The 20,425-nt window shown below is 38.1% G+C and overlaps 1 protein-coding gene across 12 annotated transcripts in view; it reads right to left on the bottom strand.

Moving 5' to 3' along the window:
- Positions 1-3,212, bottom strand: part of LOC135300335 (uncharacterized) — a 230,901-nt gene extending 227,689 nt beyond the window's left edge. For all 12 annotated transcript variants that reach the window (XR_010362202.1, XR_010362216.1, XR_010362203.1 and 9 more), the window contains exon 1: positions 2,797-3,212. The gene's annotated coding sequence lies outside the window, so the exon portion shown is untranslated. The remainder of the gene's footprint in view (positions 1-2,796) is intronic.
- Positions 3,213-20,425: the final 17,213 nt, after the last annotated feature.

The following is a 20,425-nucleotide window of genomic DNA, read 5'->3' as shown; positions in this document are numbered from 1 at the left end:
TTGAAAAACATCTGGTTAGACACAAGGTTTACAATTCTTAATCTTCCTATGTGTTTTTAGCTGCTCTTAATTAGTTATATTCACTTTGCAAAAAAATGTTATCCCAAAAAAAAAAAAAAAAAAAAAAGGAAAAATGTTGATTGAGAGGTGATAGCTGTAAGGTGCAGAGAAAGATTGGTGAGACTTTTGTTTATTTTCTTGTAAATCCCCTTAGGAGCAGAGCCATTTATGAGAGTCTGTATGTGTGTACTGTGCACATGTGTGCATGCATTTTATATATAATTGAGCATTTGTACAGATATGCACACACAAACATTTATCCATTCTTAAAGAAGCTGTAGCAGTTTCCTACTTGAAGTCAGTCAGAATAAAATAACCATTAATCTTACAGCACAGCATAGGCAGTGACAGGGTAAGCTCCCACATTACGCTGCCAACAAGCTTCCTGCACTGAGAAGACCTTTCCTTTTTTGTCCTCTTGGCTGAGCCTACCTATAGACATGCCAACAAGCCTTAAGAGTTATAGTGCTTTCTGTTATGACACCTGACTCATCAAGGTACTAAACCACCTGCTTGATTTTGAGCATGGGAAACATTTCATTATTCAGACACATTCTCAACTCTCATAGCTGAGCAGGCATGGGATTAGTCAGAAAACATAACTGGCAGGACTTACTCTCTCATTTCACATAGATTAACAAACAGTGACAACAAATAGTCGCTGCTTTCCTGATTTATATGTAAATTGTTGCATTGGAGTCAACAGGCAAATAAACATTTTCTGTAAGTCCTGCACTCTCAGATTTTTTTAGTTCATTTTAATTCAGGACAAATTTCTGTATCCAGTATGTTCAGGCAGTTCCCATTGCTTTATAAGAGACTGTATTTACAAACATGGAATGGACATATTTTTCACCTCTTACTATCAGCAATGTTGAAGCTGCACTTTACAGTACCAAAGTTTATGGCTTTTTAGCAGGTCAAAGCCTAACAGTAAAGTGCTATAACCTTAGTTAGAAGAGAATTTTAAAATGCAAGTGGAAATGGGAATGATCCTTTCCTTCAAAGTACGGAAAGTAATATAAAGATTAGTGATTTCAAAAATGTGGACAGCATTGATCTTCCCCTGAGGCATGTATTTGTCAAGAGGCAAGGCTGAAAAGGATTACATCAATTTATTTCTTTCATACAACTTAGTACTGAGAAGCAGGGTACTGCTCAAAATGGTTCAACAACAAACAGAGTAGCTTAGAATACCCACACTGCAGAAGAAAAAAGTAAAACAAAAGTTGTGATATGACCTCTAAGGTCACATGAAGAGATTCTGTTCAGTATTTAGGGTGCTCTTGCATTTGTATCAATGGAGCCTTGTTGATTTAGTATGATTATATTGATGCATAAATTAGTTGATGGTAGCTTGGAGCTAAAAGTGCCTTGTGATTTCAATGCATATCAAAGTATTGAAGTAAAACCAACAGAAGATTCACACAGCAAGCACTTCTGCAGGATCAAGTTATGTTGGTTCATTTTGGAAGTCCAGAAGACATTCAGTGAAAATATAAGGACTGCTTTCTGAAGCTCATGTTACATGACTAGAAACAGCATGTATCTACCTTAATATCGAACCCACACAAACGTTCTCTGTCACCATTTAAATTATACTTAAAAGCTTAAAAATTAAAATCTTACAAACAAGTCAAAGTAAATCCTTGACATTAAGTATACAGCTATTTCACTCTTCAGTTGTTTTGGTTATGGATGGTGGGACAAGAACATGCATCTGACTAACTAGAAATAAGTGGATTTCTTATTAAAACATATTCACAAAAAGTTCTGCAAGGAGCAAAACCTGCCCAAATGCAATCTTGACTTGGGCACATATGCACTAATAATTCAATTCAACAAGAAAATTATTTATACAAGAAATTAACCTTCATGGAACAATCTTTGAAAGCAGAATTTCCAGTTTCACACTATGGCAACATAAACCGAGAGACCACCCCTCAGTTATACCTGTAATGACAGTGCTGCTCTACCTTTTTCCTTAGCAATGACTTCTCTTCTGCACAGGGTTTAGGTTTCAGGGGGTTTGCTTCTGGCAGAGTTCACTGCCTAGCTAGAAGTACTATCTTTCATAACAAGGATGATGCACATCAGACTGTGCATTGCTCACTACTCATTGCCCTCAAAAGACCTGCTCAAAGTTTTCAGATTGATATTACATCTTTGTCTGATTTCTACTAATTATAGTAGAATAATTTCCTTTACTAGCACTGCAAAATTAGTCTTATATTTGAAAGAAGAAATATTACATATTCAAACAGATGCAAAAGAATATTCTGTGTCACATACAGCTAATAAACTTATCAAACAAATACATGTTAATTATCTTTTAAAAACTGCTTGAATCATAATTTTAAGCAAGTACAAAGGAGAAAATTAATGAACAGCAGCATCAACAACCATTAGGAACTGGGGAAAAAAATACTTTCATTTTTGTTTTCTCCTAAATTAGCATAAAAATATAATCCAGCTTTAAAGAACAAGCCAGAAAATACCCAGTGTATGGTCTTCTTCAAGACCCAGGATTCCTCAGAACAGCAGCCAGTTAAAAGAGATATTACAGCACCCTGAAATGCCACAGAGTTCTGTATTTACTTCTCTTTCTGAATAGAATTTTCACACTGGATACAAGTTGCCCTCTTAGCAAACTCTTTTCTCAAAAGAAATGCATTTTATTTAATTTTTTCTATCTTGATAATCTAGTATTTTCCAGTTTTAAAGCATTCCACTTACCTCTCTGCAGTTCAGCACAGTTTCTTATAAGCCATTCCATCACAATGCCAAAATACCAATCAAACAGGTGGCCACCACATCAACATGGCACCAGACCAACAATCCTCAGGCCAAACTCCAGCCATCAGCTTAGCTGAAGTCACTGTGGCATCGAACATGAAAAATCACCTTTTCTTGTTAAAATAGAAAAGGTAATATGCTACCCAATTTTCAAAAACTTGACAATGACACTGCTTTGAAAATTTAATTCCTAAGTTTTTGTATAAGCATCTTCAAATCTCCAGCTCTTTGGGAAATTTTAATTTATTTTGAAGTAATCTATAAATTTTCTTCTATTTCTTCCAGAGCTGATGATACCATAAGAGCTACTGGATATGTGTGAATTTTTACAGTTTTCTTTGAGCAGTTTCTGAAGGTTGAGTTTATTTTGTTGACAAGAGACTGAGCATGTGCAGATGTTCCTGTTTTATATGAGTAGCAGCTTTGGAGTGTTAAGGCTAAATCCAGTTGTGTGAAGGATACAGGCAAAGCAAAACAAAAATGCATTTTTTTTAATTCACTGCAGACAAATTGCTACTGACCTTGAGGAAACTGTAAGAAAAGTGAGTTTGTGGGAAGTAATTTTTACTGAAGCACCATGTGTAATTCTGCTTATACTACTACAGAACCCTGTGAGGAAATCAATATGAACTAAAATTTAAGACAATCTGAGAACTATTAACATTTAATTTGGGATTATTTTGTATAGATTAATTTTGTATCAACAGTAACGAGTGGATTTTTTCAGCATGTGGCAGTGTTTATTCTTCACTGTACACTGACTGTAGGCTGATTGACAACTTCAAACTAAATACCAGTAGCCCAAAATAATGTACTCCCTCTCTCAGCTTGTGCTTGAATATTCAAAACTGCAGATGTAGGAGTAAAATACAAGACAGAAAAGTGCAAAAAGATTCAAATCTTACTGAGATTCAAGGTGCTGGATGTTTGACATAGGCTCACCTCACTGCACTGTCTCTCCTTGGATAATTGCAACTGAACATTGTCATGCCCACAGAGAGGTTTCAAATTTAAGACTCTAGGCTTGCAAATTCTGTTCAGTAATCACTCTCATAGAGTAGACCAATGAACTACTAAGCTTTTCTCACCCAGTATGGAATTGCTGGATTAAATCCTGAACATGCATTTTTAAGAGATTCATAATAAATAAATTAATTGATTAATTTATTAATCATCTGATTCCTTAAATCAGAGAACTCAGTGAGGCTGATTTCTTTTCAATGTGAGGATTTTGACCAGAACTGTATCAGTAAGGTACATTGTGCATGTGCTTCTGCACATGTTCAATGGGCTGCAACCACAGCCTTTAGTCTGTGCTAGTATGTTAATATTAGGCAACATTAATATGTGCAAAATGAGTTTAAGGTCCTATATCTTCCTTGCATAAGCAAAGTATTTGCTTGTGCAACAGTTTAGCATCTGGTTTTACAGCAATTATAAATTATTCATGTTCATTACTGCACTACTGCTATGGATAAAAAAGGAAAACCCACCTCAAAATGAAGGCAGTCTGCAGTTACATCTTAACAGCCTTACACTTAGCGCAGAATAATCTGTGATACTTACCACTCCTGTTGAATAAAATGGAGGCTACCCAAAATGAAAGACAAAATGCTCCCCCACCCTCTATCATGGCTGATAACCTGGACAAAATGCTTATCAGGCTTAAATTTAGTCATTCATGAATGTGGGGCATCAGTCAAAAGCCTCCCCCACTGAAAATTAACTAACAGATATTTTTGCACATATTCAGGCTGTTAAGTTTTGCAGAAGATTGCAGAAATAGTGTCAAGTGACTTCAGAGAGTCTGTAGACTCCATGGTCATGCAGCAAATATGGAATATTTGAGTCTTTCCATTTCTTAGTTAATATCTCCAGGAAATAAATGTCAGCCCATAAAGAAAGGATAGAAACAGGGAAGTACAGTGAGGGTGCCATGGATTCCTTCTCTGAATTGCTTTATCATGTTATGAAGACTAATAAGGCATTTTGAGAACCATAAAAATAACTTCCATCAATATATTTTTTCACTGCCATGAAATATTTCACCTTTATGCCTTCACCACAAAGAAAAAAAAAATTAAAATGCTGACCTGAAACAGATTTACTGGTTTCTTTGACATAGCAGTATGTGAGTGGAATAAGAATTGTTTTGCACAGTAAGAAAAATGCCAGACTGCCTCCTTCCCACTTCTGTATTTCATCCTCGGGGTAGGGTCAGTGAATGTTCAGTACACAGAGAACATGCAAATTACAGGTCAGATTATCAATATATGTTGTCTGGCCACAGCCCAGCACAATCAAAAGTTATTCGAATTTAAACTAAGTTAAAAATATGTCCTAAAAGTAGAACTATCTAAAAGATTGAAATCTGTGTCAGTGGCAGAGCAGAAAACAAATAACAGATGCAAAATGGATAAAGTTTGTTCAGACTTTTTCTGTCATGTAAAAATTTAGTGAACAAAAGCAAAAGGTTTCAAAATGGGGATTTTTTCATATTTCAGGGCATCTTTAATGCAGAATTAAGTAAAATTTGGAAACCAGGCTAGAATTACAACAGAATAAAGGAGAAACTCAGAAGAGGGAGGTGGCAGAAGTGTGGACACTGTGATAGCTCCTCCTCTGGAGCCATGATGAGGGTCTAAAAACCAATCAAGCAGGAAGTGGTAAGTGTTCAATGCACTAGATAGCCCTATGGAAACCTTATGTAAATTAATTTTTCTCTCTATAGCTAGAGCTAGAGCTAAAGCTAGAGCTTTTTTCTTCACAGGTAGGCCATGATTTGGGTGATAAAAATACCCGTGACCATGCTAGAAAAACTGGAGACCAGGCAGGTTGATTTTTTTCAGAAAGAAATTGTGGGAAACAAAGAGATATAAAAAAAACAAGTAGTAGTGTTGCCATAGAAAATGCCTAACTAACAGAAAGTTAAGCATGAGTCATAATGTGGTACAGAGTGCTTTATATTTACATTTGCACGGGTACATTCCAACCCTTGCAAACCCACCTAGTGTAATTTTAAATTTTATTACAGTCCTAATCTCTTTGGTAGAAGAGGCAGCCAACACCCTGAAGAATGCTGCAAAATATGCCCCAGAAGTAGACAAATAAAAGGGCAGGTAGCTTGAGATGTCATGATGATGGTGTTAGCAGGTCCCAAATTAGCCACCTAATTTCAGATTATTAGATATGTTTACCATAGCAAACATATCTAATAATCTGAAAAGGCCAATGTAGCGGTAACTCAAAATCCACCAGGCTACAAAACAATCCCTCTCTCAACTAAGTACTGTTTTTACATTTTTTTCAGTTGTTGTATGTATGAGGAAAAGGGAAAAAAAAAGGTCATCTTGAGGAGGTAGCCAGTTTTGAAGGATTAAAGACTTGATCCTGTAAATTTTTAAGTTCAAAATGTTTGCTTTTTTGGGTTTCTTTGAGCAGCAGTTCCTAGGCATGTGAGTTAGCATGTACCTTTGCCCTGTGCAGTCCTGTATCTCAGTGTCTCCAGGACAAATGGCAGAACAATGGCAAGGCAAATGATCTGCAGATGTTCCATAGGTGTACCAGGCACAAGGAGCCAAAGAGATTCAATTCCATATGGTATGGCAATGCAGAATTTCTGCATTTTCTAAGCCTTACGCCAGATCTGGGCCAGTATGAAAAGACAAGACAGCTGGAGAATGAGTGCTGTCCTACACTGTTAAGTTTGTTCTGAAAAACATTAAATTACCTATGTTTCCAAAAACAACAACAACAAACAAAAACAAACCAAAACACCAAACAACAAACAAACATCACAAAGTGGTGAGATACAGAAAGAGAGCATGCATGTCTCAGGAATGATCAGTTTACAAACAGGAAGAACAAAGAACCAGTGTCTTACATATACAGCTTTAAGTAGACTCCAGTAGACTCCAGTTCTCATAGTTAATCTAGACTTGTCAGTATACTTTAATTCTTCAACAGAAGTGTGTATCACCTCTCTAGAAGCACATGTCCTGATTCAGTGGGCTTGAAAATTAACACTAAAGCACTCAGCTAGCCTTCTTTTTTCTGTTTTTAAGAAACTTTCAATTCTGTATCTCCAGGATATGTGACCAACTATCTTGAAATAAATATAATTCTTAATTATTGCACTGACAGTTGATATTTTTAATGAGCATGATATTTCATTTCCATTAGCCCGATGCACTGAGAGAGGCTATGTCTCATCTTTATTTCAGAGAACAAGGGTCATCATCCAATCACCAATACATCCCACACATAGTTAAATAAGTCCACCACAGATCTTTCTCCTATAATTATAATGCAAGGTAACTATGGTAACGATAGTTGGCAAATCTTGCCTTTTAAATGGCTTCTGTTGCACAGGTTTTTATATCTTCTTCCCCCTCCCCCTTCCTACACACATTTTCTTATTATAACAAGAAGATATGGGTAACTGTTATGAGATCTATGGATTCCTTTCCTCAGCATTACTGAATATCATGGCTTCATCAAGAATGGCAATCACATTTAACCCAGTCAGTTTAGATTGCCTTCATATTTTATGTTCTCAAGAATCCTACAATCCAAGATTTCTGCTCACTAGTACCTTTACTACATCAATTTATTATTCCCCTTTTTCACCAAATTCTAACATTAATGAGCTGAATCAGCTTCAAACAAGATTAAAATCATGACATTTCATGAATGCTTGACATCTACATCTTAGAATTAGAATGCACAGAAACTTTCCTCCTTATAATTTATATAATTATGGCTGCTCATATTCTGTCTGAGCTAAGAAGAAATTAAAAGAAGGCTACTCAATTTCTGTCGTGTTGTTACTTACTAGCACTTATACCCGAAGGGAGGACTGTGGTAAGAAGTTGCTGCACTCAAAGGTCCGTGTTGCCTGTGAACTCACTGGCTGCATCTCCCATCTCAACTTTTTTTCCATTGACTCACCTGTGATTTTTGGCAGATTCTGAACACATTATTCATTACAACACTGGTGATGGGATCATAGAATAGATGGCACTACTTGCTTTTTAGAACAAAACAGTACTTTGTTCTTTTGACTAGTCTAAGATGCATTATGCTTCTTCCATCCATCAAATCACTTCATTTTAATCCTGAACAGGGTGTCATATTGTGCTTAAAAACTTTAGCTGTACATTACTTATAGACAAAAGTACAAAAATTCAAGGGCAGAATCAAAGGGCTAAGAAAATATATTTATATTCTAATTATAATATGCAATGCTATCACTTATCAGTACAATGTTATCAGTTGCTTGATTATTGGAAGAGTAAAGCTTAAAAACATAAAAATAAAAATAGAATTTCAGTATGCAAAGAGATATGGAAAAAAAATTAGGTACACAACCTGATCTATTGAATTATCTTTATATTTGGCATTTTAAAAGGCTTAAATCACAGTGATAAAATTCCAGTGGGTTAAAAAAATGAAATCTATGGACTAAATTCAGCTGTGATATAAATCTAGGCTAATTCAACTGTAAGCAGTGATGATGTTCCAGATTTACACCAGTGTAATTGAAACCAGAATCAGCATCATTTATTAAACTCCAGAGGCCATGTTCGTCTCTCAGTATGTTTATTTAAGTCTCATTAGCTACTGAGAGGGAACTGTATACCTAATGGCATGCAATGGATAGCAGGCATAGAAGCAGGGAAGGCAAAGGGATTTTCAGGGCTCAAGAAAGGCAGTCTGCTCCCCAGGACCAAGGGACAGTTGTCCCTCACATACTCAATTACATTATTTAATGCTATGGTTCTGTTTGGAATAGAGATAAAGCTGGTATGGTGTGGTGATTTGGATTTAGTGTGTTTATTTAGTTCCCAGGCAGTGTTTAGACTAAGTCAAGGACTTTTTAGCTTCTCATGCCCTACCAGTGAGAAGGCTGGAGTGGCACAAGAATCTGGGAGGGGACGTGGCCAGGACAAGTGACCCAAACTGGCCAGAGGGATATTCCATGGCATATGGCATCATGTTCACCATGTAGACTGGGGGGAAAGCTGGCTGAGAGCCACTGCTGCTTGGGAACTGGCAGGTCAGTCAGTGGTGAGAAATTGTATTGTGCACCACTAGTTTTGTATATTACTATTATTAGTAATTTTATCAATATTATATCTTCTTCCCCTTCTGTCCCATTAAACTATCTTTATCTCAATCCACACATTTTCTCACGTTTGCCCTTCCAGTTCCCTCCACCATCCCACTGGGGAGGGCAGTGATTGAGTGGCTGTTTGGGAATTAGTTGCCAGCTGGGCTTAAACCACAACAGTTACAGAGCCACAGGAAAATAGCAATAACCACAGACAGGGAGATTATAAAGTTACAGTCGTTATATCTGCATGTTCAGGCCAGTTATGACATTAAAGTGTAGCTAAATAGTTCTAGTTTACTTTGATGGGACACTGCCAGTAAATGGTGCAGATTTTTTCAGAGGACTTCGGTCTCTTCTCCTACCTACACCTCTTTTATTCAGACCTGTAGACACCTGTGTTTCAGTGCCTATGTTGAGAACAACTTCTGGGAACTGGACAAAAAATATAATATAACAGTTGCTAGATAGACTCTGTACTCTTGGGTCTTGCTGCTATAGTCATGGCTCTTAATAAAAGAAATAGAAGTCATTTGAAACCTGTACTAGATACAAATACAGCTATGGTAAAAAGTAGGCTTCCTTCTTTTTGGAGAGAACCCAGGGAAATGTAAAATTAACAAACCTATGTGGCTAAAGAAAGACTCAAATTTATCATGAAAAATAGTGCAGAGCAATTTCAGAACTTCTTATTTTATGTACACAGAGACCTGAATTCCTGTATTTATGATGTAGGTCTCCATACATTGAAAATCATTCTCTGAATTTTGTAAATATGCATACATTTTACAGCATAACCTGAGCACTAAACTGGGGAGATAGAGAAGCCTTGTATACCCATTTCCTTCTTCATCCTGAGATCGTCTTGTTGTCAGTCTGAGTTAACCTAAAGATCCCCAGATGCTGTGGCAGAAGATAGGTCAGCCTTGCTCTTTCTATTACACTAGCCAAAAGATCACTCTTATCTGAAGATCTGGAAACCTCTGAGGACAAAGTTTTTTGTTTGCTTTGTATGAAATTCCATGGTTCATGGTAACAAAAATCACAAGCAATAGATGTGCCTCAGCAATGCACTTTCCCTTCCTTGGCTTAGGTTACTTTCATCTTCCTAGTACTAGGCACTCAAGAAGACTCCTAGTTTTTCACTCTAAGTCAATTTGCATGACCAAACTAAGGGGTTTGATATATATATATTTTTCTGAGCACATACAATTCCTTATGCCAAAAATTAAATTCAGTCACAGAAGCCAAAATAAAGTCCTCCAGAATGTACATACTTTAAGGAGGGCATTTTACTTCACTTTTTGTACAGGCATCAGAAATCAAAGCCCCCGATCTGCTATGAACTACTCATATTGGTGAAAGGTCTCAGAAATTACAAAATATACATACATACATATATATATAAAAATATATGTGTATGTATATATGTATGTCTGTATGTGTATATAAATATATACACACACATACATAAAAAGATATTTTTAATTTTTCCTTTCCTCCACCCTCTCTGAAAATTATGTTTCCGGGCAGTTAAGACTTGTTGGCCAGTGGTGGAAGAGCTGCATTTCGAATTGCCTTCTAGCAAGGCCCAATGAGCAGAGAAGTTCTACAAAGACCATCTTAATTGGCCCAGCTCAGGAAAGCCTTTGGTTCATTCTAAGTCCTGAGCTCAATAGAAAATTTCTTTAATTTCAGTTTCTGCAACAGGTATAATTCATCTAAAATGAGAGTCTGGCCAAGAAAGAAAAATAAAGGCTTTTAAAAATACAACTCCTCTAACAAATGTTTTGTCAGAGAAAAAATCATGTTATGAGATTCAGAATCAGAATCACATTTAATCCAAGATTCTTTCTAAATTTTTAAAGCTGAAATAATGTATAATAAGGAGAAAGACTATGGAGCTCTGTACAACATGTAAAAATGTCAAAGCTGGTATTTCAGTTTTGAAATAACAGCATAATATCTTAGCATAAAGCTGGTGAGTCATCCACATGCTAAACATTTGGAAAGTCCAGATGCTCTTGGCAAATTTGTTTTTAATAACAGGAAAGATTTTGTTTTCTTTAATTTTTTTTTAAAGTGGAAGTAAAAATGATTTTTTTTCCTCCAGGTTCTGGACCTGGTTCACTGAGTTGCTAATTTTTTTCCTAAGGTACCCTAAGCACCTTGTACCAACACTTGAACAGAAACTGAAGTCATGCTGAAGTCTGCCTACGAAATGGATTTTTTTGCATTCGCTTTGACAAGAATAGCATCAGCATCCAGATAGAACTAGAAAAACATAATTGTTTTGCTGTTCTTTAGACAGTATTCCCACTTAATAATGGGGCGTCCTGAAAACATAATTATTCCTGGGGAATGGATCTTTTGGTGCTACGTGCAACACTCTTGCTTCAGCAATCACTTTGATGACTTACCACACATCTTTCATATTGCCAGAAATGTAACTGGAATATTGCAGGACTCATAGGCTTTGGATTATACTTCCCCAATTCTTGATTAGGCAATTTATCCAATTAATAACAGAGATGTACAGATAAAGAATGGTGAGAAATAAGATAAACTTGTTAACCTCAGTACCTACACTGTACTTCTGTTACAGTCATCATTAATTATTTCTGCCTTCATTAATTAATTACTTGAGACAGAAACATAACATCCAGTATTTCTAGTGCTTAGACGTCATGCAGGAAGGTATGCACAGCCTCTCTGGGCTCTGCTCAAGGCCTGACAGGACCAGCCCAAGGCTGCCATGAGTGACTCCCATCCTGCTGCATGGCATGACACTGTCATGTTACACGGCTGGTGTGTGCCTGGCATCACCAGAAAGACAAATAGATTTGGAACTTAAACATTTTCCTATTGCATTTATCATGGAAAGCTTATTGTCTCTATTTCTTAGATTACAAGGGAGTAGAAAATAATCAAGGAAGGAGATACCTTCTCAGTGACATGGACGCAAGACACAAGCTGTCTAGATTAAGGAGATATACTGGCTTGTAAATCAGGTATGTTTTTCACTCACTCATAACCAAGACTTTGTTAACATTAACTTTTAAAACTAATGCCTTGCAACCATAGGTCCAAGAAGTGCTTCAAATGGTATGTCAGGATATACAGGCATTTTATACTATAGGAGAACTAACATACCACACATGAAGAGTTTCTCCAATCCATTTTGGGGGGAAAAATATGCACAAGTCTTTCAAACAACCTCCAGATTTTCTCACATCCTAACAACTAGTTTGGTTAGGACTTAACCAACTATTTATTAAGAAGTCAAGCCAATATTTTCTACTAATGGTAGATCAACTAACTACTTTCAGAAGTTCATCATCATTCACCTTTTGCATTACCAAATCAGAAGAAAGCATCATTTTTATACAGTGTTATTAGACTTAGCATCTTTAAATGCCAAAGATGAAAATGAAACCTTATCTACCAGAATACACTGTAAATGATATCAGTATCTCTCCCATACCCTTAGGATACAGATAGAGGGAATTGTTTTCCCTGTTAAGTGAAACACAGTAAAGGTTAAATTGGTTAGTGGCTTGAGGTGACACATTTTTCAGATGTTATGGATGACATCATCCCTGAAATTCTATTCTAGAGGTCAAAGTCTCTTTTTTCCTTATGGTATATAGTCAGTGACTAACTGAAGAACAAGCATAACACTCAGGTTTATTAGGTGTTCCACAAGTACGTGGAAAATGTTTACATCTTTACTTTAAGTGAGTTTGATGGTGACTGAAGCCAGTGATCAAGGAGAGGGTCTGGCAATGCAGAGTGCACTCTGGAAGAAGAACAGCACTGACTGGAACATAAGTGATCACTTGTGATTCTAGCAGAGGAACTGCTAGAATCATCATTTAGGTCATGTCATCATTTAGGCAATGATGTTTATTATTAACTGTGAAGAATGAGCTTTAGGCAGCAGAGTGGGAAATCACTGTGGGTGCAGTGGAAGTAAATGAAGATTTTTGTCCACTCAAGATAGGTTCTTAGCTGTTTCGGTTAATATTAATTTTTATCCTAAAAAAATAAATCGTATTAAATTAATTCTGGCTTCTGTAAATATAGCTGCTGTGCAGTTCTGTTTTTTTCCCTTCACCAGCCATTTATTGTTCACAAACCTACTGGCAAAATAGGATTGATAAATGTAGTGTAATAATTATGAAACAGTAAAATGGGAAAAAATTTCCTTAATTACACTGTTAAGGTAAGAAAACACAAGATGGTCTCTGCTTTGGTGAGTTACGTTATTTACAATAACATAAATAAGTTTTGGGAAGGTAGCTTTGTTTTTTGCATCTTTGTTGAGCCATATACTATTTGCATCTAGTCCACTCAAGTGCAATCCATGAGTGGAGGACTTCCAGACGACTCCAGAAGGTAAAAGCAAACCAACAAAGATGATGCACATTTTCCCTGAGCCTCTGTCCTCAGGAAGCATGAAAGTCAACTTGTACCTGTGCCTCATTCAGAATCATTTTTCTTTTATGCTCCACTGTACTCTGAACAATTTCAGTTATAATGTGATACATTTTCTCAAAGTCAAGGGGACATAAAACAGTGAGTGTGTTTCTTAACAGATAAATCCTGTCCACTATAATGTCATATTAACATTTTGGTTATCTACCCAAAGTTCAGGGACCTATTTAAATTGAAATGATCCACCAACAAGATATTAATCTCTTCTCAGTGGAGAAGAGATACCACGATCTAATATCATTCAAATGCTTTAATGCTTTTATGTTATAGCAGCTTTATTGCAATAAATATTTTAACTGTAAAGGTTATGCACTCAGCTGAAATTTTGTATAAAAGTTTTCCTGTTTATGTTTCAAATATCACAAATAAATAAACATTATAAACAGTATCATTCATTTTACAACAAAAGTGATTGTTATCATTATAGCTTCACAATTACTAAGCTGCCATGGTGGTAGATACTCTATAGCTATATAAAACCTACAGAAATTGAAAAAATTATAAGATTCAGCCTCAATATTTCTCAATTATTCATAAAAAAAAATCAAAGCTACTTCCACTTCAGGTTTGTGTAAAGAAATACTGCCCTAATGGGAGTCACAGAGTTTGCTGTGGAGCACTTTAAGTATAAATTAAATCAGATGGCTTCTCTAAGTTGCACCCAAAATCATATGAGTTCTCACACTGGCGTGTGATTCTCTCACAAAAGAACAAAGATGGATATTTATACAAAACTTGGGAATTACTTAAGGTCTACAGTCTCAGGACTTAACAAATCTCAGTCATTATGCCAAGCACATGATCCGAATAAAAATATATCAGATGTTTCCTAAGCACGTGGTTGACAGGCACCATATGGGAAGTGGGCTTGCCCATGTTCCCATTAGTTCCCATGGGCGTTTTGTCCCTTGGTTTAACTGCAGCAGGGGGAGAGCCTGCTCCAACAAGCGTGAGGAGCACGGCACAGCACATGTCCTTGGGACCCTTGTGGATGCTGCCTGGAGTTATGTCTGAAGCTGGAGCCTGAGGTTTCTCAGCCCCTGCGGCTGCTGATGAAGCCACAGAGAAGTGATGGAGGTGAGCCATGGCCGCCTCTGGCAGACACACCTCACTTCACACACAAGGTTTGCAGCATGATCCGCGCTGTTCGGTTTATGCAGCACAAAGCCAAGGTCTCCATCCTACTCCAACACTCTGTGCTACTGCTGGTCAGTCTGGTCTGTGGCTGCTGACCAGCCGCTGGCATCACTGAGCAGAAGCAGACATGCTGACCAGTAGATGCATACCTATGAAATTCAACAGGGTCAAGCGCAAGTTCTGCATGTGGCTTTGGGCAATCCCAAGCACAAATACAGGCTGGGCAGAGAATAGATTGAGAGCAGTCCTGAAGAGAAGGACTCGATGAGAAGCTCAGCATGACCTGTCAATGTGCACTGGCAGTCCAGAAAGCCAACCGTGTCCTGGCCTGGCAGTGTGACCAAAAGGTTGAGGGAGGTGTTTTTCCCCTTCTACTTTTCTCCCATGACTCCCTGCTTGGAGTGCTGCATCCAGCTCTGCTGCCTCCAACATAAGAGAGATGCCAACCTGTTGGAGCAAGTCCAGAGGAGGGCCTGAAGATAATCAGAGGGCTGGAGAACCTCTTCTATGAAAACAGGGTGACAAAGTTGGGGTTCCAATCCCTGGAACAGGGGTCATTCGGTCTAGAAAGGAAAAAGCTCCAAGATAACCTCATAGCAGTATTACAGCACCTAAAGGGGCCTACAAGAAGGCTAGAGAAGGAGATTTGACAAGAGCATGTAGCAACAAGACAAAGGGAAATAGATTTACACTGAAAGGGGACAGGTTTATATTAGATATTAGGAAGAAATTCTTGACTATGAGGGTGGTAAAGCACTGGAACAGGTTGCACAGAGAAATTGTGGATGCCCCATCCCTGGAAATGCCCATGACAAGTTGAGTGGAGCTTTGAGCAATCTGGGCTTGTGGACAGCATTCCTGCTCATGGCAGAGGGATTGGAACTAGGTGATCCTTAAGGTCCCTTCCAACCCAAACCATTCTATGGTTTGTGCCTGGACACCTGCCTAGAGTGTCTAGCAGGCAGCTGTGTGGATGCCACTTTACCTTTGGCTGCCCATTTATTATACCTGAGGTTTTCCACACCATTGAGGCAGAAACAATTTTTTTTCAGGATGTACCAGTCTGCCAAGAACCATGGATGCAAACTCTTGAAATGTGCCTTGAAATGCCAGCTTTCACTCCATCCGTCAAAACTGTATATATAAACAAATTCATGTTTGTTCAAGATGCATAGCTGCAGCGAGCAGAACTTGCTCAATTCCTTGCCAGGAAACAGCTCAAAGCAATGAGAGCAAATGTGACAAAATATGTCTGGCATGAAGAGCAAAGTCAAAGACTAGAGACCCTGCAGCACACCTACCCCTTTTTTCTCAAAGTGATTGTAAACCACTTTGCCTTGTTTTATAAATTCATTCAAGTATCAGAAATGTTTTTTTCTTTCCAGAAACAATGCTGTTGAACATATAGCTGTTGAGCATGTTTTTGCCTTCAGTGTGATTTCTGAGAAATACTGTTTTAAATATGAAGCCTAGACTAAAAAGACATTTGTATAGGCAGCTATTTCTTCTCTCCATCTTTTAAAGAATTGCCTGTTGAAAATATGTTGGGCCTCTATTTACTTGTACCTTGAGTACTTAATCATAAAGGAAGCTCAGGTTTTATTGGACAGCTTCATGGAGGAAATATATTGGCACAACAGAGGCAGTAGGCAATAGTAGGAGAGGGACAGATTTTATAGAATTTTAAGAGGACTGAGACAGACAGAGTGAATATCAGATACTTCCACTGGCAGGTTCATTTCCACCATTGCCAACTCACGTTGTTAAAAGTCCTTCTGAAGCTGAACTCCCTCAGTTTCTCATCTGCCCTTCTACTCTCCTTTCTTGATGTCCTACGATTGTGATGTCTGGTGAGGGGATGTTTGGCCTGCAGGCTGTTCTGACACATCTGAGTGGGATGAGTCAAGGCACATGAGCCAGGCAGCAGCCACATCACTCTTCAACCTCATCTGCGTTTTACTAGAAGTAAAGAAGCAAACTAGAAGGCAGAGCTTCTGCTCATCTACAGTTGTCTGCATATCATGTGGCTTCAAGCCTGAAGCAGGAGAAAAGAAGATTATCTAAGCCTTTCTGGGTTTGGGTCCTTTCTTAAGGATGCTAAAGTAGGTACCACCGTGGTCCACTGGAGCTGATCTCTTCAGTACAGGGAGATTCCTCAGGAGACTGACAGCAGTGATTCTTACCAGCACATTTTTCATTCACAACATGTGGCATCCTCACAACACACACATGTGCATCTCATGCTTCACTGGCTTAAATAATTTTTATCATTTTTACCATTTGGCAATAATGTACAATGTCTATACTCTGAGGTCCCTGTAGGGCTGGAAGAAAATCGCTAGCCAAATGGCAAACTCCATGGGTAGCAGACAAGCATTTACAGTGCAAAGGAGGTTTCTAGAAGGCTGCCAGCAAAATAACACTGAGGCTTCTTCCTCTGCATGTGCTTAGATTTGCTTCCCACAAGGCAGTACAAGCAGTGGTGGAGTGGGCTGGATTAAGAATGAGCAACAGTGAGTCACTAATCATTGTCAATTCACTGATAATCACCAGAGCACCACTCCACAATGACAACCTGGCATTGCCATTGATGCTTCGCTGTTGTTGAGGGGATTCTTCACAGGATTTCAAGCAGTTTTGCAGCAAAAATCAGGTAGCTGCAAAGTAAGATTAAAAAACAAAAACAAAAACAAAAACAAAAAAACGGCACTTTTCCTAGCCAAATACAATTCAATTATAATGAGTTCACTTTATGTGCCATTGCTAAAGGAAAGAACAGTCTGCAGTGTGATACATGCTGTATCTATCCTACTTAGTAGCAGCCTAAGATTTCTGGTTGGTCTCCCCTTCTGATTTTTTTTTTTTTTTTCTGTTGTTTACTCTGGTTTTACACTAAGTGCATGATGAATATACCCCCAGTTAAGAGCTCTTTAACTGCCCCCCAAAAAATCTTTTAAAAATACTTTCGTGCGATCCTAGCCTTTGTCCATTCTGAATTTAACATATACTCCAGTCTCTCTGATGTCATCTACTAAAGAGTGTCAGACTGGGGCAATGCTTTAGTGAGAAACTTCCAAGAAAAATCTAAGTGCTGCAGTGACTCATTCTTTTCCCTCTGACTCAGTACTAGATTGCTCTCCTAAGATGCTCTCCTGGAGCATCATTCAGATGAGATAAAAAACTCTGATTCTGACCACATACAGCAATTTTTTTAAACAGGGGGAGGAGATGCATGCTGCATTTTGCTATATATCCCCCATACCCCAACGGAAACTAACTCAGAAAGTGTCTGGAGTGGATAGGACACTCTCACCTCAGATGTTTGTCCACTCCCCCGTTGGAGGGTTAGAGGACAGAGAGATAGCTCACATACTGCTTAATCTCCTTCAGCCAGAGGCAATTTTAAAAAACAAGAGTAGGTGATTGTTAGCTATTCCAGCTTCCTTCGGGTGAGTCAGATAGGGAGAGAATTCACAAGTCCTCCCACAAAGGGAAACCGGGGCAGAATGACCCCCAGTGTTACTGAGCCCTGATAAGGGTGCAGAACAGCGATGTGAGAGATGTGGGGATGAAAGTCGCTCTGGAGCCTCCTAGGTGTATCCCAGAGGAGAGTTTCTATTTCTACTGGCTTTGATTTCTTTGTGATAGTACCTCACACCATTCACATAATTTCTTTCCACAGGCAATCCGTGAGTGAGGAGTTGCCCGATCAGCTAAATCATAACAACTAAATAGATTTCATTTTCACCCTCTCAACCCATTGCCTTTCTTCTTTACCATTTCTAATTTGCACTTCACCCAAGGCCTTACAAAGTATCTTTGCTCAAAGCTTAAGGCTTCCAAACCAGACCTAATGGGCCAGACCACAAAATATCAATGAGCTGTTGTTCAATGAAGCTTCCATGATCCCAGATATTTTCCTTAAAAAAAAAAAAAAAAAAAAAAAAAAAAAAAAAAAAAAAGCAAAATAAAAACAAACCCTCGTGGTCGTTTTAGATAAACGGATACTTTTAATTGCTGCTAATAGGCTGAAAAAAAACCCACTCTGAAAATGGAATGAGCTACTCTAGCCATTACAATAGGTGATGATGATGATGAAAATGTCTTGACTTTTCAGTCTCTGTTTGCTAATCATTGTACATCCATGTGGGAAGAAAAAAAAGAGAAAAACAAACCTCACAGGTATCTACAGGTTCTAGCCCTTCCCAGAATTTTTCTGCTTAGGCAAGCATTACTATTTTCCTTTACTGCCCTAAACTTTTACCCAGGGCAGCAATGCAGGAGAAGAGCCATGGGTGCTGCGGCACGCTAGGATAAGGGACAATACTGATGAATCCCCTTCCCCATCAGTGCCTCAGGGATTAATCTCTGCCCTTCTGAAAAGCAGCCAGAGCATCTATTCATCCTGCTGTGTGTGACTCCTCAAACAGGCAGAAAAGAAAGAACAAGCAGAGTTTGGCAGGGTAACCCTGCATTTGCACCTCTCCCAGTTCAAACTTAGTAACTACGAATGCTGCATTTCTGCAATGAGTAATGAGGAATGTGCTGTGCACGATGATTCATTTCTTGAGTCTGCCTGCAGCTTTGAAGTCTTTCATTAACTGTGTGATATGCATTCAACAGATTAGCTAAATGATCTAAGTATTATGTAATTAATCAGCAGAGTGTAGGATACCCCATCTGACATTTAGTTGGGAGCATTGAGGTGTTTGTATTTTCTGGCCTTGCACAGGCAACTCAAAGCAAATATTCACTAAGTGAATAAAATACCTTCCCTAATTAAAACAGCTCTGGTAGAACTCCTAAGTATCACATTGCATCAGTCTGATGTCAAGCACAAGGCTAATGTGATGTAATGGTATGCCACAGAACACCTTAGGTACAAAATAATTAATTGTATCCAAGGCAAATAATAGGAATACTTTCAGATAAATACAGCTACACTGTGTGGGTAGGCAGAGCCCTTTTCCAGTTCTGCATTAAAGCAAGCTACTAGCAGCTTCACTGGTCTCCAAGGAGCCTGGGGGAAAAGTGTTTCTCTCATCTGCCTCCAGTTTTTCTAAGTACAATTTTATGAATAATGGCCTTTTAGGTTTCATGAAAAAGATTGGTTCAAACTGGCTCAGAACACAAATGTTTATGCCCTTGTTTGTGGAATCTCTTTTCTCTGAATGAAGAAATCTTCAAAATAAAAAAAAAATTGCAAAATGCAAAGATTTACAGACTAGAAAGGTATACATAATTCTTTAACTACTGAAACAAGTATTTTGGGGTTTTCTGTCCCCTCTAAGACTCTTCTGTGAATTTGACACATAATTTATTTCCCACAAACATTCCCACTGTGGTTTTTTTTTTGGTTTTTTTTTTTTTGTCATAGACATACAAAACAATAATAATTCCTCTCCTGCATTGGTTTTGTGAGACTTAATATGACCTCTAAAAATTATATAGTCCTTAATATTCACTATTATATTAGATTCAGGCATCTTTGAGAGAGTGAAAGGGAGATGGAGGAAGAGAGAACCATGAAGGACTTACTCTTCATAAGGAGCAAGTGGCAGTCAGGAATTAACTGTTCCCATAACCCTCAAGCCACATCCCTCCTCCTGAGATTAGTTGTTGAAATGACAGGAAGGCCTTTAAATAGAATTAAGTTTCTAAGGGAAGCAAATTCCTTCACAATATTTTGTTGCCTTCATTCCTAAGAGAGGCAGATGCCTGCTTGTACTATCTTCTACTAATTGCTACTTATCACACTTTCAAGTAAGTGGCAAATAAAAACTGCAGCTGGACAGATGAACGAGGAAAGAGGACTTATCCCTA

Source organism: Passer domesticus, chromosome 5 (assembly GCF_036417665.1).
Source record: "Passer domesticus isolate bPasDom1 chromosome 5, bPasDom1.hap1, whole genome shotgun sequence".
Taxonomy (NCBI): Eukaryota; Metazoa; Chordata; class Aves; order Passeriformes; family Passeridae; genus Passer; species Passer domesticus.
Note: the sequence above shows the minus strand (reverse complement) of the source record. Positions and strands in the feature narration are given on the sequence as shown.